The following is a 22,458-nucleotide window of genomic DNA, read 5'->3' as shown; positions in this document are numbered from 1 at the left end:
GTGAGATACAGTGAAGTGACTCTGCTACTCTAGTGTCACTCCTATGGGCTGCAAACCCCACTGCTCTCAGGCTAAGTCCCCAGTGCCTGTTCTGGCCTAAAAAACCTCTTTCACAACCTTGCCAGACCACTTCCCACCCCTGCCCCATTTCTTATCACAAACCCTGAGCCCTTCCACCCTGACCTCCCTCCTGTTCACCAAAGGCATTTTCTACCCCGGGACCTTTGCACATCCTCCCCTCACCCCCATAAACATCCTTTCTGCATCTAGTTTGAACTCCGGCTTTCCCCAGAGGCCTCCTCTGAGCTACCGCCTCCTCCAAGCTCCACAGAGACAGCAGCCTCCAACCCTGACCCTGGCTCGCCCCCGTCACGGTGCCTCGAACCCTGTCGTGCCAACGGCTCTGAAGCTGTCAGTCTCCCAGCTGGAGTGGAGCTGCGCCCAGCCGCGGGGCCGAGCGTGCTTAGGCCTTGCCTGCTTCAGGGAGCCCTTCAGGGTGAGGAACGTGTAGGCCATGTAGCCGGGGATGAGGACCATGGAAGACAGAGCCATGAGCGAGCCCACTCCCTGGCCCCATTTGGGGAACACGTAGCTGCCCATGGTGAGAGGGGTGAAGAGGAACACACCCTGCGGAGGGGGAGGGGCGGCACTGTCAGCGTCCCAGGCCGGCCACCAAGGCCCCACTGCCTGGGCTGACCCTTCCCGGGGTCCAGCACCTGCGGCCCCCCACGAGGGCCTCGGAGAAAAGGCTCCTCCAGCCTGCAGGCACCCCTCCCCCGGGGTAACCCACCCTGGCCAGCAGGACCAGGGCCCACGTCAGCAGCCTGGCCTCCACCTCCCGGAGTCTGCCGGCCGCTTTGGACAGCTCAGCCCTTGTGGGCAGCACAGCAGGGGCTGGGTGAACTGGACCTGGGCCCTGAGGGCCTCCCCCACCCACCCTCGCTTCCAGAAGTTTCTCCCTGGGTGGAGCCACCCCAACCCTACAGGCGTGCAGCCCCGGCCTCACCGCCTTGAGGACGGGGGTGAAGAAGGACCAGCACAGCTTCCACCAGATGCAGGGCCTGGAGCCCACCACCTCCTGGATGTTGTCGTAGAAACGGTTCACACTTGCGACACAGGCGCAAGCGCGGGGTGCACCGCTGAGCTGTGGGGTCCCCAGGCCGCCGCCCCCAGCAGCCTTCGAACTGTCAAAGCCCATAGCACGCGCGCCAGGGAGAAAAGCCAGCCCCCTCCCGGTGGAGACATTCACTGGCCACGGAAGGTCAGGGGTCGCGGTCCCCTCCCACAGGCCCCGCCTCTCCTCCGAGGTATGGCTGGGCGGGCCGGAAGTGCAGCCCACCGCGGAGATCTGCGCATGACTACGAGAACCCTAGGCCTCGCGAGAGTAAATTCTCCAAGGGAGCACTGCGCATGCGAAGTCCCGGAGGCCGGCGGTCTGGGTCGGGTCGGGGTGGAAGCAAGACAGGAAGAGCACTGGGGGATGTGGCGCTGCCCATCTCCGTCCACGCTCTGGGCTCTCTGGTCCAGCAGAGAGGCAGGAGGGGCGGCCTCGGACCCTTGGGCCCTGGGCTCCGGAGATTTGGGCCACGACGGAAAGGAAACCCTGGTTCCTTCGTTTTTTCCCCCCAGGGACGATGTGCGCTTTCCATCATGGCAGCTTTTGTCAGGCGGATGATGTCAGCTCTATACTTCCGTCTCCCGTTTTACAGATCCGACGTGAAACAAGACTTTTTATCCCACAACGGACACTAGTTGGCTCCCTGCTTACATGAAGTATTTATCTGTTCTTCGTGGAGTCGCATGTATTTTAAAGACACAGAGCGACGGACAGGAGTCTTCCCTGTGCATAGCAGTGGGGGCAAGGTGTGACCTCAGCCAGGAACCTTGAACTCAGTAGAGGTCCCCCCCTCGCCGTGGGCAGCAGGGACCCAAGCCCCTGCACCATTACCAGCTGTCTCCCCCGGGTGCACGTTGGCAGGAAACTAGAACTGGACGTGGAGCCCAGTCTTGAACCCTAATACGTACGGGTGTCCACGCAGCCCCTAGCCTCTCTGCTGCATGCCCACACCCTAACTGTTGCTCTGTCTTCTGCACACGGAACTGGTGCACCCACCACGCTGAGCTGTGTGAGCACAGGGATTGAACAGTGCAGGGAGAGGGCCTGTTGTCCCGGCTGCTTCTGCTGAATGACGAGTGAGTGAGTGAATGAATGAATAAAGGAGCAGGGGTGGAGGTTCACTGTGGAACCAGGAGATGGAGACGCATTCAAAGAACATGAGGGGCCGGCGCCGCAGCTCACTAGGCTAATCCTCCGCCTTGCAGCGCCGGAACACTGGGTTCTAGACCCGGTCGGGGCGCCGGATTCTGTCCCGGTTGCCCTTCTTCCAGGCCAGCTCTCTGCTGTGGCCAGGGAGTGCAGTGGAGGTTGGCCCAGGTCCTTGGGCCCTGTACCCCATGGGAGACCAGGAGAAGCACCTGGCTCCTGGCTTCGGATCAGCACAGCGCGCCGGCAGTGGCGGCCATTGGAGGGTGAACCAGTGGCAAAGGAAGACCTTTCTCTCTGTCTGTCTCTCTCACTGTCCACTCTACCTGTCAAAAAACAAAACAAAACAAAACAAAAAAAAAACGAAGAACACGAGGAACAGCAAGCTCATGCTGCTGGCGGAGTAGTAATTGAAGAGTTTGAAGATGTAAATGCCCCCTTGTGAGAGGAGGGGAGAAAGAGAGCGCCCCACCACCACCACACCTGGGCCCCCTGGCACCCAGCACTGCCGAGGAAGCCGGGCTCATAGTAGGCTGCCTGGGGCCTCGTGAGCAGGCCAGTCCTGGGGGCCGCTCCCCAGCGCCGTCTGTCCATGCATGACTCGGTCCTGCCTCTCCCCTGCTGAGAACCTCCCAGCACACATGTAATAACATGGTACATAACTAAGCAGGGAGATGTCAAATCAAGTCTAACTCAAATGGCCTGGCCTGCAAGGCTCTGCTCCACTCCCTGCCACACTGGCTTCCTTTCTGTTCCTCACCCTCAGGGCCTTTGCACCTGCCATGCTCTCCTCCCCTCCCTGGCTGTCCCTCCTCATCTAGGTCTCCGCTCACCTGCTCACCTGTCGCTTCCTTAGAGACCTCCCCCACCATCCCCTGTTCCAGGTAGAGGCCTCCCGGCCCTCTGCTGGCCATTTCCCGTCCTGCTGTATCCACTCTGCTCCACGGCACCTGGCACTTTGCAGGCACCTCATCTGTCAGCCTCGGCCCCACTGAAACTCAAGCTCCAAGAGAGTAGACTTGCAGTGGCTCTCACACTGTAGCTGGGTTCCCAGTGTCACACATGTGGCCCACAGCCGGTGTTCCCAAGTGCGAGTGAGGGAACAAATCAACACCCGGGATCACAGTGGTTCCTGGGCCCACGGGTGGCCGTGTGGGTCGTGAGAGTCGTTCACGGTGAGTGTACAGTTCACAGACACATGTTCACGGATGCAACAAGTGGCAGTGTTCACTTCGAAGGCCCGACTCCAGGGGGGCTGCCGGGAAGCAGAGGCCAGGCTGCCTGCTGCGGTCTCTGGCTCTGTCCTATGCTGTCCTTCTCAGCATCTGCGTCTCTGACAGCCAGGGAGCCCCCGGAAGGCAGGACGCCGTCTGCCTCAGTGCCGTGTGTCCGGGGCTCAGCAGAGAGCTCTGTGGAGGCAGAGGGGGTGTTGAAAGGGCCCCAGGGCAGCAGCGGGAGCCCACCTGGGTGATGTTGGAGAGGCCGCTCAGGTAGGAGACGGTGCAGACGGCGACGTGAAGAGCTCCCGGCAACTGCGCAGCAGTCTGGGGTACTCGTCCACCAGGGCCGTGATGAAGCCCTCCATGGTGCAGAACTGCAGGGGGGCGGGGTCAGCCACCCGCCCACCACGGCCCCACCCACCACCCACAGCCTGAGTAGCACCCAGACGGCAGGGCTGGGGGGGTGGCCCAGGGTCCAGCATGACTCTGCCCCTGCTACCCTGGGGACCTCAGCGGAGTCCCCTCCCTCTGGGTTTCCGTTTCCCCTGCTGGACTTGGCCAGTTCACAGGGCTGCTTCAGGGATATTCTAGGGGTCTGAGATTCTGAGTCCTCCTCTGGGGGGGGAGGGGCCCGGGAGAGGGGTGGTCTCCTGGCTGTCGACGACCAGCATCAGTAGCATGGAGAAGAGGATGGCCCAGAGCGGCGAGATGGGCAGCTGGGTCACTGCCTCCAGGTACGCCAGGAATACCAGCCCCGGGCCTGTGAGAATGAGGGGCAGCATGGTGGGTACCCGCAGCAGCCCCAGCACAGCCACCAGTCCCTAAGCCTCACGTCAGAGTCACCGCTGGGCAGCCAGGCCATGGTGCAGGCTGCAGGTGAGAGGCTCACTGTCCAGGTGGGGGACTGCAGCGGGCTGGCCATCAGCAGGGGCGGGGCACATGCAGAGAGGCGGCCCCTGCGGGGACACTTGGGAGGCCAAAGGCTGCAGGCTCGGGGTGAGGGGAGAGCACAGGGCAATGCTGAGGTTTCTGGCCCGGGCACCGGTTGGGAACCCTTCTCACTTCTCACGAGGGGGACCACAGGCTGGGGGAAGGCATGGGAGGTGTGTCCAGGACAGGTGGTGTTTGAGTGTCTGGCAGGGGTGTCCAGGAGCAGGGGAAACAAAGAATGAGGAACAAAGACATCGGAGCTGCCTGGGTGTGGCTCTGTAGGGGCCAGGGGAGGCCCAGAGGGGGAGGAGCTGCCATTGTCCAGGAGCTCAACGTCCTTTCCCCAGGCCCCACCTAGTGCTCCAGGGGACAAGCTCTGTCCCCTCCAGAGAGCTCCGAACACCTTTGTGCACACAGTGGACCTCCTGCCTGCTGCTGGCCCTGCCCCTGGGGATGGGGGAGGCTGCCTGTGGTTTCCCTGGGCCCTAGGGCACTGAGACTGAGGCAAGCTAAGTGCGCACAGCCCACCTGGAGAGACTGTTCTGGGAGCCAGGATAAAAGCGGACTTAAGGGAGGTTGCATCATGGCTAGAAACATGGCATGGTTAGATCAAGCCTTAAAGGCCTGGGCACAGGAGCAGGTCTTTTCCCCTACAAAATCCAGGACCGTGCAGGAAGCATCAGGGTGGCCGGGAGACAAAGAGGTTTTACAGTCAAACTGATCTGGGTGCAAACCCCTTTTGAGCTCTGAGCTTGGCCAGGTGGCTTTGGCGAGCTTCAGTTTCCCCACCTGTGACATGGGGACATAGCACCTACTGCAGAGAGCTGGGAAGATCAGGGGGCAGTGTCTGGCAGGCAGTGAGTGCTCTGCCACCCACAGGGTGAGGAGGACAAGGCAAGCCCCACTCCCAACCCCTGGCCCCGAGGTGGGCAGTGCTGACCTGAGGCCGCCACGTCAGCAATGGACTTTTTAACGTGGGCATGAAGCTCACAATGGAGAAGATGACAAAGCCAGCAAACATGCTGGTGCAGGAGTTGATGCAGCAGACGATGATGGAGTCCCTGGAGGGAGGTGGGGCGGGATCAGGGAGGGTAGAGGTCATGGGGGTGGGGCCAGGGAGGGCAATGACAGGGACCCAGGAGCAAGCCAAGGAGGGTAGGGCTGGGAAGGAGGGGGCTCTGGGCTGCCACTGGCATCTGTACACGTTGTTGTGGAACAAGTTGTAGCTGCCCATGGCGATCAGGAAGCCCAGGCCCAGCCCATAGGAGAAGAGGCTCTGCGTAGCTGCGTCCAGCCACACCTATGGGCAGAAGTGTCTAGTGGCCATCACAGCCACAGACCCCAAGGCCCCTGCCCGTACCAGTCGGCTGCCCCCGTCACACCCCAGGCTGCTCACTACGGAAGTTGGGCATGACGTAGAACACGATGCCCTCCTTGCGTCAGGCAGTGTGACTCCACGGAAGAACAGGATGATGAGCATGATGTAGGGGTAGTGGCTGAGAAGTAGACCACCTGGCGAGGACAGGGAGGGGCACGTCAGTCCACCCACGGCCCCGCCCCTTGCACCTGCCTGTGCTGCCAGTGCTTCTTCCTCCAGGAAGCCTGCTCTGCTTGGCTGCCTGTGGAGTCTGAACCAACCAGCTCAGCACCTCATTTTACCTTCCCCATTCCCTGTGACTTTTAATGGATGTCTAATTTATCCAAGCAATGCCTGTTGGCAGGAAATGTTGAAAGTTACACAGGAACACACCCATGTGCACAAACACACATACACAGTGGCCCCTAGGATCAGCGTCCCACAAGGCACAAGTTTGGGTCTCTCACATCTGCTTTCTGATGTCTAGAACAGTCCATGGTATACAGTAGACACTCAATAAATGTCTGAAAAATATACAACCACAGGGCTGTGAGCATTTTACTGTTCCTTCTTTGATACCTTCTTCTGCACAGATGATCATGTCTCAGAAAAGCAGGCTACAGTAAGCCACTTGCTTTCTCAGTGAGCAGCTTTCAAGGTAAAAGACAGCACACTCAGTCTGTTCTCTGAAGACCGTCTGCCACCTGAACAGTGAGTTTTAATTCTACGAACGGTCCCCAGGGAGGTCCCGCCACCCTCTCCCTGCAGCCTCCGCTGTTAGCCATTTGGGTGACTTCCAATCTTCCGTGCCTCATTGAACACCCCTGTTTATAAACCTTTATCTACAGAATGACTGTATCACTCCTGGGAGAGACGTCTAGATGTGGAATCACCAAGCAGAAAGCGACGGCTTCTCAAAGGCTTTTGACGCATCTGAGCATTGCCCGATTCCCTCTAGAATCAGCACTTCGGGGTGGTGGTGCTGTTGTGGTGCAGTGGTTACACAGACAGGGGTGACACTGGCATCCCACACTGCTCCATTTCTGGTCCAGCTCCCTGCCAATGTGTTCGAGAAAGCAGCAGGAGCTTGCCCCAGTGCCACCCATATGGGAGACTCAGATGGAGATCCAGACTCCTGGCTTCTGCCTGCCCCAGCCCTGGCCGTTGCAGCCATTTGGGGAGTGAACCAGGGCTGGAAGACACCTCTCTCTTTCTCTCTCTCCCTCTCCCTCTCTCTCAATCTCTCTCGCCCTCCTCTCTGTAATTCTGCCTTTCATTTTTTTTCATTTTTTTGAATCATTTTTTACAGATGAGAGTTATATACAGTAAGAGAGAGAGAGAGAAAGGTCTTCCTTCCGTTGGTTCATCTCCCAAATGGTCACTATAGCCGGCACTGCGCCAATCTGAAGCCAGGAGCCAAGTGCTTTCTCCTGGTCTCCCATGCAGGTGCAGGGGCCCAAGCACCTGGGCCATCCTCCACTGCCCTCTTGGGCCACAGCAGAGAGCTGAACTGGAAGAGGAGCAGCCAGGACTAGAACCAGCACCCCTATGGGATGCCGGTGCTGCAGGTGGAGGTTTAACCATGGGAGCCACGGTGCCAGCCCCTCAATTTTTTCATTTTAAAGAAAGGAAATGGCACTTCCTCCAGCGTGGCACATGGTGGCTCCCTTGCAGTGCCAACTCTGAGCATAATCATTTTCAAAACCCATTTTTGCCAAATTGGTCATCAAAAACCTGCAATCGTTTCTCTGCTCGCTGGTGTGGAAGAGCGGTTTCAGACTCATCTCAGCAGCTCAGGGGCCCCTGGCTCCCGGCCAGCGTGGGTCTCCCTTGGGGCAGCTTGCTCTCCCTCACTGCACTCTGGGCTTCCTCAGGACCAGGGAAGCTGCCTGCCGTCTGCACAAACCATTGTCCCTGGAATTGGGAAGAGGGGATGAAAACGAAGCCACTGGGTCAGTGTCTCAGTGCTCCGAGCCCCAGTTTCTCTCATCTGGAAAATGGGTGCAATTAGCCCGGCTGCTAGGACAGGAGAGCTGTGATGAGCCCACAAGGTGCTGGCACAGGGACCACTCAGCAGCGCACACAACTGCACCTGGGGGACAGTGGCTCCCAGTGGCTTCACCGCCCTTAAAGCTTCGCTTTCCTGCTCCCTGAAGCTGGAACGGGAGACACCAGGCCCTGCCCAGCTCTCCCTCGTCCCATGCACGGGTCTGAGACGTGAGAACCAGCCTTGGGTCTGGGTCTCTGGTTCCCTCCAGGGCAGGTTTTCAGCACCCGCCTCAGGCCCACGTGGAGGCTTTGTAAGGCTCTGTTTTGTCTCTTTCTGCACCTTCTTCTGGAAAGTTACACCAGCTTTTTGGCGTGTTCTGGTCCCGCCCCACCTGTCCCTAGCCACCTTCTGTTCCAGTCTCTCTGCTGTCCCTTTGCTCCCTTCGAGACCTGGAGACCTCAGACAGCACACCTGCCCCTCTACTTCCTACAGGAAACGCAGGTATCTTGAGCCTCAGCCTCCAGTGTAAGGCCTGAGAGGTGGGGAGAGGAGGGAGCCGAGGCCAGTTCTGTCCTGCCAGACGTCCCTGTGTGGGACACCTGGCTTGCAGTCACTCTGTCCTTGCTGACCTGATCATAAAGACGAAAGAGCAACAGCCCCTTGCTAAGTGCTGAGAGCTTTCTAGAATCACCAATGGCGGGGCTGGCATGGTGGGGCCACTGTTTGTGACAATGCCAGCTGCTGTCCTGACTGCTCTGCTTCCAATCCAGCTCCCTGCTCGTGCACCTGGTAAGGCAGCGGATGATGGCCCAGGTACACGGGAGACCCAGATGGAGTTCCTGGCTCTGGATTTTGGCCTGGTCTAGCCTCAGTCTTTGTGGCCATTTGGGGAGTGAACCCACAGATGGAAGATCTCTCTGTCTCTGTTGCTCTGCCTGTCAAGTAAGTAAGTAAGTAAGTAAATAAATAAATAAATAAATAAATTTTTAAAACAAACTCAACAGGGTCCAACATTGTGGTGCAGAATGTTAAGCCAGATAGTGGCATCCCATGTGGGCGCCAGTGGGAGTGCTGGCTGCTCCAGTTCTTAGCCAGCTCCCTGCCAAAGCGCCTGGGAAAGCAGCAGGTCATGGCCCGAGTCTTTGGGCCCCTGCACTAATGTGGGAACCCGGGACGGAGTTCTCGGCTCCTGGCTTTGGCTTGGCCCAGTCTGGACCACTGTGGCCACTGGGGAGCGAACTGGCAGATAGAAGACCTCTTTCTGTCTCTTTTTTTCTCTCTCTCCCCTCTGCCTGTCTCTATGTCCCTCTTTTTGTCAAATAAACAAATCTTAAGAAAAGAAAAATGAACAGTAAAGGATGTGTGTAAGCACCAGCTCCATCCTGCAGAGGGGGAAGCGGAGCTTCAAAGAGAAACGGCTTCCTTCAGGTCACTCAGCCAGGAATCAGCCTCACTGGGATCTGAACTCAGACCTATTTGCAAACAGGGCCTGAGGACTTTGTCACAACCTGCCCGCCTGTGTTCCTCATCGCAGGAGCCCCTGCGCCCGGAACCGAAGCCCTGTTCCTGTGGCAAGTTGGCTGAGCGGCCCGTGACTGGCACCTGCCTGGGGCTGCAGAATGCCAGGGACCTGCTGTGAGCTGAGCTGCGAGCCCGACCTGTGTCAGCTCCTACGTGCTCTCTGCTGCTCTAGAGAGTAGGCGGTGCCCTAATGCCCACTGTGCAGGAGAGAGAGTCGAGGTACCCAGAGCTGAAGGGTTGGGAGGGGCCCCAGGAGCTGTGGACCCCTTGCCTGAGCAGAGCTCCTTTGGCAGCCCCAGGCCCTTACCTTTCCGGTCCAGCCCACACCTTTCCAGATGCAGTAATACACCAGGAGCCAGGCGATGGCCAGGGTGATGGCCAGCAGCCAGTGCTTTGGCCTGGCTTGTCCAGCCCATCAGTCATCTGATGCATGTTGTGCCTGCTCTGAGAGGAGGGAGGAGAATGTCACAAGGGCCGCTGGGACCTGAGGGGGCCTGGGGCATTGGCAGGGATGTGGTCTACCTCAGGGATCGTGTCGGAACCAGGAGCAACGACTCAAGGAGAGCAGGGGCTGTAGCTGCCTCTGTCACTGCTCAGCGGCTGCCCCACCTCTGCTCTGCCTTGCGCCAGCCCAGGGGCCCTCTGGGTGCAGGTGCCCTGTGTGATCCTGCTACAGACAGCTCCCACCTCTGCTCTTCCCTGTGCCAGCCCAGGGGCCCTCTGGGTGCAGGTGCCCTGTGTGATCCTGCTACAGACAGCTCCCACCTCTGCTCTTCCCTGTGCCAGCCCAGGAGCCCTCTGGGTGCAGGTGCCCTGCGTGGTCCTGCCATGGACAGCTCCCACCTCTGCTCTGCCCTGTGCCAGCCCAGGAGCTCTCTGGGTACAGGTGCCCTGTGCAGTTCTGCCACGGACAGCTCCCACCTCTTCTCTGCCCTGTGCCAGCCCAGGAGCCCTCTGGGTGCAGGTGCCCTGCGTGATCCTGCTACAGACAGCTCCCACCTTTGCTCTGTCCTGCACTAGCCCAGGAGCCCTCCGGATGCAGGTGCCCTGCGTGATCCTGCTACAGACAGCTCCTGCTCCTTTGCAGAATGAGGCTGCACTCCCTGGCTGGCCTCACGAGCCAGCTCCGCCTCTGTAGTCTCAGGGCTCTGTCATGCAGCTGGGCCACATGCCACCCATTCACCTGTCCCTAGTCTGCTCTCACCTCCTCCATGCCTCGGTGCACTGCCTTCCACAAGCCGCCCAGCACAGGGGATCTCTCCACGCCACAGAGACTTGGACCCCAAGACCTCATCTGTTGTACGCCCCCAACACACATCTGTGAAGTGCCCCCCTGGGAAACAGAATCAGCGTGGCCTTCCCGGAGCCAGAATGTATGTCTCTGTGTGTGCCTGCACATGAGCTGAACCTGTGTGTAGGCAGGTGTGCCAGTGTATGTCCATGTCATGTGTGAACATGTATGTTCATGTGTGTACGTGTGTGTTGGCGTGCAGATGGGTGTCTTGTGAATGTGTGTTAATGTGTTTGCATGTGTATGTGTCTGCATGCGTGTGTATATGTGTGTTCGTGCATGCACGAATGTGAACACACATGTATGTGTCTGCACCTGTGTGTGCATGGGTATGTGTGCACATGTGCTCACTCCAGGCAACCTGGGGTTTATAAGTACAGTGATCCCCCAGTATCTGCAGGAGACTGGTTCCAGAACCTCTTGCAGATAAAAACTCTGCAAGTGCTCAAGCTCCCACCAGAAAACGGCGCCTGTGTGCACAGAGGCTGCACACGGCCTCCCGTGAGCGTGGAGTCATGTCTGCACGGTGTCTGGGCCTAGCTCCGTGTCCACACCACGGAAAAGCTGCGACACTGCACTGCTCCCCGAAAAACAAAAAGAAAGCCCGTGCACGTTCGGCACAGACGCAATTTTTTCTCAACTATTTTGGGTCCACTATCGGCTGGATTACCTGTGAACCCAGGATGCAGGGGCCAACTGGGCCTGGGCTGGTTCTCAAGACGGGTCCTCACTGGCCTCTCTGGGAGCCCTGCTCAGCTGTGCTGGCTCCTCCCTGCCCTGAGCCCCCCTCCACCCACCCGCCACCTTCTCCACCCTGCACTGCGCCCCAGGAGGTGACTGCTCCGGCAACCTCTCCGGTCCCTTGGCCTCTGGCTAGCTCTGGATAGGCCACTGGGCAGTGCTGGCAGGGAGCGAGAGGCTCAGAGAGTAGGATGCCAGGGACTAAGTGTCCCTGGCTGCTACGCAACTGTGTCTCCAGCTGGGCTCCTCTACCTGCAGCCATGGCTGGCATCAGGTGCCTCATTCTCCACCCAGCTCTCTTCTGGAAAGGGGAGATGTTACCCATGCTGCTACACACAGTCTCCCCGCCCAGTTAGGAGGGGCTGCCCTGTCCCCTGCAGGCCTGCCCACCCCGGTGCCCCATGCCACCCACACTCACTCCCAGAACTCCACCATGGTGCTGGTCATGGTGGTGGTGTTGACGATACTGTAGTTGGAGAAGCAGCGGTCGGTATTCCAGGGGTTATCACACTGTTTCCAGCAGTGTCTGCAAGGACAAGGTCGTGTGACCAAACCCCACTGGGGCCCCAGGGGCTGGCACATGGCCCAGCTCTCCCTGGCCATCCTCAGTGTACCCCAAACCTCCTGGAAGCCACGGTCCTGCTTCTCGTTGCCGATGGCTTGGGAGGGCAGGTGGCGCCGTGATCACAACAGGGCAGCATCTTGCTCCAGGCCACACAGCGGCTACAAGAGCGCGCCCTGCTCACTCCAGGGCCCAGCCCTCCAAACTACATCCCTGGGCCTCCTGTGCCCTCCCTGGGACCACTCTCCAGCTCTGCCACCCTGGCCATGGGGCCTCGCCCACTGCCTTCTGGGACACGGCCAGCATGGCCAGCCCCGGCGTCTTCTCTACCAGGCCTGGTTCTCAGCATTGTGAGATCCTGAGAGCCCCAGAAGGCTGGTTTCACATTTTGTCTCCTTCCAGGTTTTTTTTAATTAAGATTTATTTTATTCATTTGAAAGGCAGAGAGAGAGAGAGAGAGAACAGAGAATAGAGATTGCCTATCTTCTGGTTCATTCCCCAAATGACTGCAACAGCTGGAGCTGGGTCAGGTCAAAACCAGGAGCCCAGACCTCAATCTGAGTCTCCCATGTGGGTGGCAGGGACCCAACTCCTTGAGCCATCACTCGCTGCCTTCGGGGTACACGTGAGCAGGAAGGTGGAATTTGGTGCAGGGCTGGGATTCAAACCTCAGCACTCCCACAAGGGCCCGGGCACCGCGGTCGTGTCCTAAGTGCTGAGCCAGACTTCTGAGTGTGCAACGTGGGGGCACTCAGTGCATCCTGCAGCCACCCAGCCATCATCCCAGCCAGCTCCAGCTGCCTTCCAGCCTACAGAACTGGGACCCCACGCCCACTAAACACTAACCCTGCACTCCCTTCCTGGAGTCCCTGTGACTCCACTCTGCTCTCTGCCTCCATGAACTTGACTAACTTGACTAGCGGCGGGGAACCGGAGGAGTCCCTCCTTCTGGGCCCAGCTTGTTTTGCCTGCACTTTGTCCTTGGGTTCCCCCATGTGGTGGCCTTGCCTGCCTCAAACACTCAAGTCCACTGGGCTCACAGGCCCCGGCTTGCGACCTCAGCCTGCCATCCTCTCCCGGGCCTCGGCTACTGTGTAGAGCTGCTGTGCACACATGTGTGCCAGCCCCTCTTAGAGACCCTGCTTTCTTCCTGGGGTGCTGACCCAGAGAGGGGACGGCTGGGTCACAGGGGGCTCCTGGAGTCAATCTCCTGGGGAGCTGAGGTTGTCCCCATTTCAGAAAGAGGCCATGAAGGCCCCAAGAGGTGAAGTCTCTTAGCTGAGCCTGCACGGCAGAGAGTGGACTTGGGATTTGAACCCAGGCCAGCAAGGCCTGTGCACTGTGGGACAACCATACCCATCTTAGATGGGGTGTGGTGGGGGGCAGGTGTGCACCCACAGAAGGTGCTCGGGGCCAGGACTGCTGTGGGAAACCCCACCCCGCTCTGCTCGCAGAGTGCTCAGGGGGCTGCTCACCGTGGTGAAGGAGTTGTACAGGTAGTAGATGGCCCACGAGATGATCATGATGCAGTGATGTTCAGCCAGAAGGAGAGCACAGCCACAGCCAGGCCCACACCTGCAGGCAGGATACAGCGTCAGCCACACGGCCGCTGCCCACTCAGCCAACCACCAGGATGGAGGCGAAGGGCCAGGTGGTGACCGGCAGAAGGTCACACATGCCCCCCAGGTGAGGGAGCCAGGACTCACATCTGGGGCCAGGCAGGGTGGGGCCCACGGCCAGGACGCCTGACGCCCTGCATATCCCGGGAGCCTGCCAGGCTCCAAGTCCCACCAGGAAGTGAGCACAGGGAGTCCCTCCTCTCCCCTGCCCTACCCAACACCCTGGCTGGTGCTGGCTTCAGGGGCATGGCCACACTCACCCTTGAACATGGGGGCCAGCTTCCAGATGCCCAGCCCCCCGATGGACATATACTGGCTCAGCGAGCACTCCAGCAGGAAGAGCGGGACTCCAGCAGAGATGAGCGTCAGGAAGTAGGGGACGAGGGAGGCCCCTGGGGGCGGAGAAGGTGAGGCTCATGCCGGGCCCCTCCCCCTGGTCAGGGGAAGCATCCCTCCAGAGGTTCCTCTCCCTCTGCCTGGAAATCAGCACCCACAGCCAAAGAGAGGCTCAGGGCACCCAGGAGGAGGCCCGTCCTCTGCCAAATGGGGAGATGAATTTTGGGGTACAGATTAACTTTTTTATAAACTTTTTAAAATTGAAAGGCAGAGAGACAAGAAAAAGAGAGAGGTCTTCCATCCACCGTCCACCTGTTTACTCCGTCAAACGCCCACTGCAGCCGGAGCTGGGCCAGGCTGAAGCTCAGGATGGGAACTCCATCCAGGGCCCACGTACCTGAGTCCCTGCTGCCTCCCACGGTGCCCTTTAGGAGGAAGCTGAACCCAGGGACACAGGGCACCCTGAGTGGCATCTTCACCCTGACCCAAATGCCCGCCCCGGGTACTGCTCACACACAAGCATCGTCCTAGGGGAACCCCTAAAGAGAGGTGAGGAGCAAGTATGGGGCCTGGGGATCCCCTGGGGTCTCCAGTGGCCCTATCTTGCTACGGAACCCCAGAAAACGCCCAGGTCCGGCCCAGCAGCCATCCACAGGGCTACTACCTACCACCTCCATTCTTCCCGCACAGGTACGGGAACCTCCAGACATTGCCCAGGCCAATGGCATAGCCCACACAGGACATGAGGAAGTCGAAGTGGCCCTTCCACATGTCCCTGTCGGGAAGCTCTGCCCCCTTCTTCTGCACCTTGACCATCAAGGTCTTGGGCTTGTCGTTGGCCACAGGGGCCTCGCTGACCTCCGTGGCGATCTGCCCGTTGGCCACCTTGCTGCCGTTGGCCGCCATGTCTCTGGGTTTGCACACAGGGGTCCTGGCAAGTGGGCGTGTGACATCAGCCCCGGTCCACGTGGACAGTAGCTTTGCAGCTCAAGGTCACCCTGGAAGGACAGGGCCAGGGTTTAGGACAGAGAGGAGCGGGGGCTGCGGGGGCCTCACCCTGAAATTACAAAAGTGGAGCAGCCGTCTGGGGGCCGGGGCAGGTGGGCTCCTGAAAGCCCTCTTGCTCCCACTGCCCCTGCTCTGGAGCGGAGAGGCCTCGGCTCCCAAAGCGGAAGGGGTGACGTGCTCCAGGGCTCCAGCCTCTGTGTCCCACCCCAGGGAGCAAGCCCAGGACCACGACCCTCCAAAGGCAAACACCAGGGCTGTAAGGAAAGATCTTCTCTTTGCCTCTGATGATGTGATAGGGGATTTGCCCTTCGTCAAGGCCATAATTAGCGTCCGGGCTGTCAAGGCCATAATCAGCGTCCGGGCCGGCAGCGAAGGGGCTCCATCTGTGGCTGAAGGTGGGGTGTCCCGGCCACGGGTGGTGCTGCAGCCCAGGGGTCCCGAGCTCCTCCCCCAAGTCCGCATCACCACGTGGGCGCTGTGTGTGTCTTTGAGCAAGCGTCTCCACTGCTCCCGATCTCACACAACAGGACCCCCTCACTGCGCTGCTGGGGGCCCCCAGCCTGCTCTTGCTTTTCACTCTTTTTTTTTTTATGACAGGCAGAGTGGACAGTGAGAGAGAGAGAGACAGTTAGAAAGGTCTTCCTTTTGCTGTTGGTTCACCCTCCAATGGCCGCCGCGGCCAGCACGCTGCGGCTGGCGCACCGCGCTGATCCAATGGCAGGAGCCAGGTACTTATCCTGGTCTCCCATGGGGTGCAGGGCCCAAGCACTTGGGCCATCCTCCACTGCACTCCCTGGCCACAGCAGAGAGCTAGCCTGGAAGAGGGGCAACCGGGACAGAATCCGGCGCCCCGACTGGGACTAGAACCCGGTGTACCTGCGCCGCAAGGCGGAGGATTAGCCTAGTGAGCTGCGGCGCCGGCGCTTTTCACTCTGTTTAGCAGAAAGGCAGACACAGCCCTCCCATCTACTCCCCCAACGCCTGCAGGGGCTGGGGCTGGCAGCCCGGCCCTAGCTCCAGCCCAGGCTCTCCACACGTGTACGACCACTGCTGGCCACGGCCACCCTGAGACTCACCACAGGCAGCCTGCATCCTTCCGCCTCTTTACTTCCAGGGGACAGTGTGTAAAACTGCACGCTGAGCAGTCCTGAGTTTCAGCCTCTAGGCTGCCTTTTGCCAGCTGCATGCCCCAACCTACTCAGCTAAGGGCTCTGCGGATGGCTCAGAGCCTCTACTTCCCCATCTGTGAAATGGGGTGATCCTCTGTGGAGCTGTGGGTGTGCGTTCCTCCCCACAGCTGGACTCACCTGATGATTTTCTGTGATGGGTCAGTTCTCACAGGGCTCTGGACACAGCTCCTGGGTGACAGTCTGCAAGGCAGGGGAGGGGGCCGGCGAGCGGGCAGGCGGGGCTGGGGGATGGAGGGTGACAGGGCGGCAGGAAGCTGCTGGTGTCTGGGCTGTGCACATGGCTGGCAAAGCGTCCCCAGCCAGGGTGACCGCAGCGAGTCCATGCAGCATGGAGCCGGCCCTCAGGTGTGGGAACATGCTGGGGAGGGGCCGGTGGCCCAGGGACAGCCGTGGAAGGGAGGGCCACGGGGGCGCTGAGAGGTGAGGCTCCGTGATTTTATCAGAAGACACAGGAACCCAGCAGAGTGGGGCTGCAGCCTCCGGGCCCAACACCACCGCAGCTGCGTTCTCTCCACTCCGCAGCCAAGGCGTGGGCACGCAGGCAAGAGCACCTTGCTTTGTGGAGAAAAACAGGTTTCAGAACAGTTGCTTCTGAATGACCCCGCGTCGGCCCTCTCCCTGCAAATTTGCCCATTTAAAAACCAAAGCAAGAAGAAGAACCCAGCAGCCTGTGCCGTCAGCAGGGGTCAGGGGTCAGCTTGAGTGGCTTCGGTGCCCTCCTTTGTGGTCGGTTTCTATTTCCCTAACTTCTGCAGAGGGGCTTTCCATGGATACAGCAACGCAAAACAGACGTAGGGGACCCTCAGCACCAACTGGCAGGAGTGGGGGCTGCACTGGCCCTGGGCTTCGCAGAGGTAGGAACTGAGCCACAGCAAAGCGCAGGGCGGGCCCTGCCCCGCCCGCCTCCCCGTAGCCTCCGCCAGGCCACTGTGCCCGCAGCGCCCTCGCGTGCAGCCCCTGTTACCAAACACCACTGTCCACTCCCGGAGCTCCAGCGGAGCCGGACCGCCTTCGCACAGCCCAGCCTGGAACGCCAGTCCCGCTCCTCGGCCCCGAGGACGGCCCCCAGGGGTCTGAGCTCCTGCACGGCCCACAGGCGGCTCCTGGATGCCCGTCCAGATGCCCACGCGGGCGCGCAGGAGCCTCAGAGCTCAGAGTGAGAGGCCGCTGCCCAGCTCCAGCACGGCAGGAAGTGGAAGGCGCCATGGCCCACCGGGGAATCCTGGGGGACACTGGGGGGCTGGGGAGCAGACTCCGGAAAGGGGCGGAGGCTGAAGTGCATCCCTTTGGGGGTTCAGCTACCAAGTCCTTAACACTCCATGATCCGGCGGGGGGGGGTGCAGCTCCAGCTGTCATGTGTTCAGAATGATCCAATCACCTCGGGCCATGGCTGATCACCTGACCCAGGCTAGCCAATCAAACTTCTTCCCGGGGAATCTGGCCTGGGACTGAGGAAGTGGGCGAATCTCGGAGCTACTTGGAGACTCCAAGGCAGCCTCCTCTGCCCATCTCATCCCAAGGTAGCAGGCTCAGTGTGCGAGGAGGAAGCACCCAGAGCCAGCAGGTGGACAGGGGGCTCCCTGAGCCGGAAGTGGCCCCCAAAGTTCAGTTCAGCCCCTGAAAGCTTAATTCCTGGTGCAGCAGGGTTGAGAGGTGATCAGGCTATGAGAATTCTGCCCTCAGGAGTGGTTCGGTTATCTCAGAGTGGACTGGTTACCTCAAAGACTGGATATGTTTCCTCGAGACAGAATTGGTTATCCCAGGGCTTGGTTAGCTGTCCCAGAAGTGGGCTGGCTATCCAGGGGCTGGGTTGGCTATTCCAGGAATGGGCTGGTTATCTTGGGAGTGGGTTGGTTATCTCTGGAGTAGGTTGGTTATCCTGGGGGTGAGTTGGTTATCAGGACTGGGCTGGTTACCTTGGGAGTGCATTGGTTATCTCGGGAGTGGGCTGGTTATCTCTGGAGTGGGTTGGTTATCTCTGGAGTAGGTTGGTTATCTTGGGAGTGGGCTGGTTATCAGTCATTCTTGCTCCCTTGCTCTCACCATGCCTTCCACCTCTGCCACGTTATGGCACAGCAAGAAGACCCCCGTCAGACACGGGGAGCACCCCCCTTCCTGGCCATCCCAGCCTCCATGACCATGAGCCTGGAAATCCGTCCGTCACCAGAAAGCCAGTCCATGGCACATGGCTTCTGCAGCCCCAAACTCCCCTCCCCATCTTACTCCGGCGTGGGGGCTCCTGGTGCCACCACAGCTCTCTGCCTCACCCCCAGCAGGTGCTCCTCCCAGGAAGACAGTGAACAGGGACTTCCTGGGCATGCAAGGCCCAAGCACAGGAGCGCGTAGCCGGGTCCAGTGCAGGCCTGCGGCTTCCCTGTGAGGAGTCCCACCGCCCCAGTGCAGCGAGCCTTGCAGAAGGCGTGGAACGCACCCAGGGAAGCTACAGGAAGTAGAGGCTGAGGATGCAACTGGTTCTCCCGTGGGGTCCTGGACTTGTCCCATGCTGCGTCAGAAGGCCCTTGGCTGTGTCTGCCCTCCACGAGTGCTGGCTGGCTGACTTTACCTCTCTGTGAAGTGGGGGAGATACAAGCAGCTCCCACCTGGGGCTGTGCTGAGGATCAGAAGTGCTGAGGCCAAGCAGGTGTCATGCGGCCCCCGTACAGGCAGCCACAGCGCTCACCCTGGCTCCGGGCCCCAGCAGTGACGATGACTACGGTGACAGTCTTTTTCGGAGCACATTCCATTCAGGTCCTCAGCACCTTTGAGTATCTTCAGAAGCCCAGTGGGAATGGGAGCCCGGCCTCTTTCTACAAACTTGCAGCAGCCTCGCCCGCCACCCCGGGCCAGACGGGGGCTGGGAGCGGCACATCTGCATGCTTGGTCAGTCGCAGAAAAGTGATTCTATAACGAAGCAGAGCAGGGAAAAACACCCCAACCAGCTCGTCCATGCGAGGAACCTGGCAAGCCGGGGACTGGGTGCCCAACCCAGAGAGCTCCCAGGCAGTGGCACTCAGGCGCACACCTGGGACCCCGAATTCGTGGCGTGGGCGTCTCCCCTGCCCCTCCCTCCCTGGTGGAAAGGACACACAGGGAGCAGGTGTGGGCAAGCTCGCGGCAGGGCCCCGCCATCCCAGTCATTCCTGCCTTTCTTGAGACGCAGCCCAGGGCCCATGGCTTTTGGGGATAGTATCCAAGGATGCGGCCACGCACGGGGAGCGCCGGCCTGAGACTCTCCTTTACCTGCTGGTGGAGCAGGTGGGAGGAAGAGGCGTGGCCTCCTCCCAGCAGCTTCCGGCCCCATCTCATGAGGCGACAACATCCTGCAGGCCAAGAGTCCGGCCACATGGCCCTCTGGGCGTTGAGTGGGCCCCATGAACTGAATTCCTCCAAAGGACCCTAGGAGGTGAGATCAGTCCTCTGGCCTCTGCCACTCGCTCATCATGCAGCGAGGACATGGGGGGCACACGCCAGGTGCTGGCAGGCTGTGAGTCAGCTAGTGCTTGCTGGGGGCCTGCTCTGTGCACGGAGCTGGGACAGGCACAGGACACGAGAGGTGGAGAGGTGAGGGCCTTCCCCCGGCCAGGTCATCATCTGGGGAACCACTTCTGCTGTAGCTGATCCACTGCACTGTGGTGCACAGGCTCTGAAGATGAGAAGGAATGAGGCAGCTTGGAGGAGCCCAGGTGAGGGGCCACTTGCCCTGGGGTTTGAAGGTTGAACAGGTGTTCGTCAGGTTTGTGCAAATGGAAAAAGCACCCAGGTCGGGACAAATGCAAGAGCCGACGCAGAAAAGGGCCTTTCGCACTGGGGTGAGGACTTAGGGCCCAGCTGCAGGTGCGTGGCAGGGGTGATCACGTGACCAGATCCAGCTTCCAGAAAGAGACTCCATCATGGGCCTCTGGGAAGGTGGAGCTCAGGAGAAAGACGGAGGCAGGCAGGTGCACCCCCACTCCCAGACGACACCCATCCTGCACTGGGACCAATCCCCATGCCAAAAGGGGCCCAGTGAAGTAGGAAGAAGTCCCTCTGTCAGTCCCTGAGGGAGTCCGTGCTTTGCAAGAGAAAGAAAACATGTGGAGACCGGAGCCCTAGATCAGAAGCAGCAAAATGGGTCAGAACTGGCCCGTGGGCTTGCTTTCTTGGTTGGAAAGAAAAAAAATTCAGCTGGAATTTGGGGCTGTATCTGGGATACAGCATCTCTGGGAGCATGGAGAGGAGGGGCAAAGGCCCTGGGGCAGGATTGGGTCCGTGTATCTGAGAGGCCAAGGTGGCAGCAGGCCAGCACGAGGGGGAATGGAGCCAGCTGGAGGTTGTGGGCAGGGACCTGGTAATGCAGGGCCTCGGGAGCCACAGCAAGTTCAGATTTTATTCCAAAAGGGCTGGGGGAGGAGGGTTCAAGCAGCAGGGCTGAGCTGACGGGGAGGCTGCACACGGCAAGGGGGCAAGGCAGAGATGATGCGGCTGTGATTGGGGGCAGAGTGGGGAAGGGCAGCTCCCGGGATCTGCTCTGGGGCTGTGGCCCATGGGCCTCCCTGGAGACTGGGCTGTCAGAGGCCAGCCCCGGGCTAGAGGACAGGCCAGGGGCGGGGATGTGCAGACGGCGCCCTGGACCATCTCCCTCTGTGCCACTGCATCGGGGGGCAGGCGGCTGCGTGGGGTGTGGACCTCGGCAGGGCTGACAGGCCAGGGCGCAGTCTCAGGGCCGCCATTGTCTCCAGCCAGGCTGGGCATGCAGCAGATCTGGCTCGTGGGAGAGGGAGGCGGGAGAACCAGAGGCCTGGGCACGGGGTCGGGGGCTCCCTCCCAGGACATGGCGCTCACTCGGGCTTTGTTCCGCTCCAGGTTCTCCCTGCAGAAATGGAAGAGGCAAGTGTGCAACTCACTCTCCTTTCTCTTTGCAACACTGAGGTTCAAGAAAAAATTAATATTGGGTTTGGCTCCTTTATGAAGAGGAACATAGCGCGGCTTGTTCTCTGTGCTGGGGAAGAAAGCTCGGCTCTCTCAATTGGGCCAGGCTTTCCCGAGCCTCTGTTGTGTACTGGGCGTCACGCCAGCTCCTATTGAGGGAGAAGAGCTAGCATCTATTGAGCGCCTACTGTGTGCCAGGCACTTCACAGGTGTGGGACCGCCCAGGCCTCGTTCCATGTCTGTAAAGCAAGGGCTACTTCCCTCACCCGCCAGCCTGGACCTAGCAGACAGGGCAGCAAGGGAGGGCCTTGGCATCATGGGGGAGCCTGCCAGGAGGGCAGAGCCCTGGGCCCCATGTCACACCTGCAGCGGTGGCCATGGATTCTAGCAGGTTCCGGTGATCCAGGTGCATGGGACGGCTTCTGAAGCCGTGATCTGGGGGTGACCTGGATTATGTCATGGGGCATGGTTCCGATCTCGCGAATCGGGTGGTCAATAGCTTGTCTGAGTCTCTGTGTTCTTGTCTGCACATGTGGACCCTCCTGCTGCATGGACTCCCGTGAGAAGCTGAAGCCAGGGAGTGCATGGAGAAGAGGCCTGATCCCCAGGAAGCATCCACACAGCTCGGCTGCTGTGGAAGGGGAGAGGGGCCGCACATGCACCTGCCACGGAGGAGCGCTGGGCAATGCGAGGCACAGAGGAGCCACAGGTGCAGCGAGTGTGCGGCTGGCCTGGCATGGCTGGAGGACAACAGGTGCTGTGGGCGGCTCTTGCTGTGCTCTGCCCTGGAGGTCAGGGAGGGCTCCCTGGAAGAGGCGCTTCTCTGATGAGAAGGAGCAGCTGGTGAGGGTCTCCTGGGCCTAGTGTTTCAAGAAGGCTCAGAAGCTGGCCGGGTCTGGGCTGGGGTGCAGACTTCAGCTGACAGTCATGATAGCTGGGGTCTGGCTGCAGTCCCCCATTATTGGACCCTCAGCCCTTGCATAACAGGGCCCAGGCAACCTCTCTCCCAGTCCAGATTGTTCCACACCTCACCAGTGCACCTGTCTGCATGCAGGCGTCTACAGAGAAGACGAGTCTGCAGTGGGCTGCAGGTGGGCCCAGTGTCGCACAGCAGGAGAGGCATGACCCTTCCTGACTGCCATCTCTTCCCACCACACTCTCACCACCAGCAGACTGGCGAAAGCCCCCAGCTGCCGCCACAGAGCCGAGAGGAGCTCACTTCTCCGCCCCTGCAGTTACGGGGTGCCCCTCTGAACAGCACCCCAAGGCCTTTTGAGTGAATTCTGTACTCTCTTTCTGGGTCCTGGTCAGAAACTGGGGCCACCAGGAAGCACCCCACATTGTGTGAGGCCCGGACGGTGCCCAGCACAGCAAGTGCTAAAAATACGGAAGCAATAACAATCGTTGGTCAAGAGAGGTCATACGCCCTTCCCAAGGTCACACGGGCACACAACGGGCGGCTTGTGCCCTTTGACTGCTGACCCCATGACCTTGTTGACCTTGCCTGCAGGACACCGGGGGT

General features: G+C 60.0%; 1 long non-coding RNA gene across 1 annotated transcript; it reads right to left on the bottom strand.

Moving 5' to 3' along the window:
* Positions 1–221: 221 nt before the first annotated feature.
* LOC103346281 (sodium- and chloride-dependent GABA transporter 1) lies at positions 222–15,120 on the bottom strand. Its single transcript, XR_011383293.1, has 15 exons — positions 14,499–15,120; positions 13,755–13,886; positions 13,351–13,450; positions 11,732–11,871; positions 9,589–9,720; positions 5,796–5,925; positions 5,604–5,713; positions 5,354–5,474; positions 4,137–4,243; positions 3,727–3,860; position 3,024; positions 2,635–2,701; positions 2,241–2,298; positions 1,007–1,108; positions 222–627 (listed from the first exon to the last, which is right to left on the bottom strand). It is a non-coding gene; the product is annotated as a sodium- and chloride-dependent GABA transporter 1 (long non-coding RNA).
* Positions 15,121–22,458: the final 7,338 nt, after the last annotated feature.

Source organism: Oryctolagus cuniculus, chromosome 17 (genome assembly GCF_964237555.1).
Source record: "Oryctolagus cuniculus chromosome 17, mOryCun1.1, whole genome shotgun sequence".
NCBI lineage: Eukaryota > Metazoa > Chordata > Mammalia > Lagomorpha > Leporidae > Oryctolagus > Oryctolagus cuniculus.
Note: the sequence above shows the minus strand (reverse complement) of the source record. Positions and strands in the feature narration are given on the sequence as shown.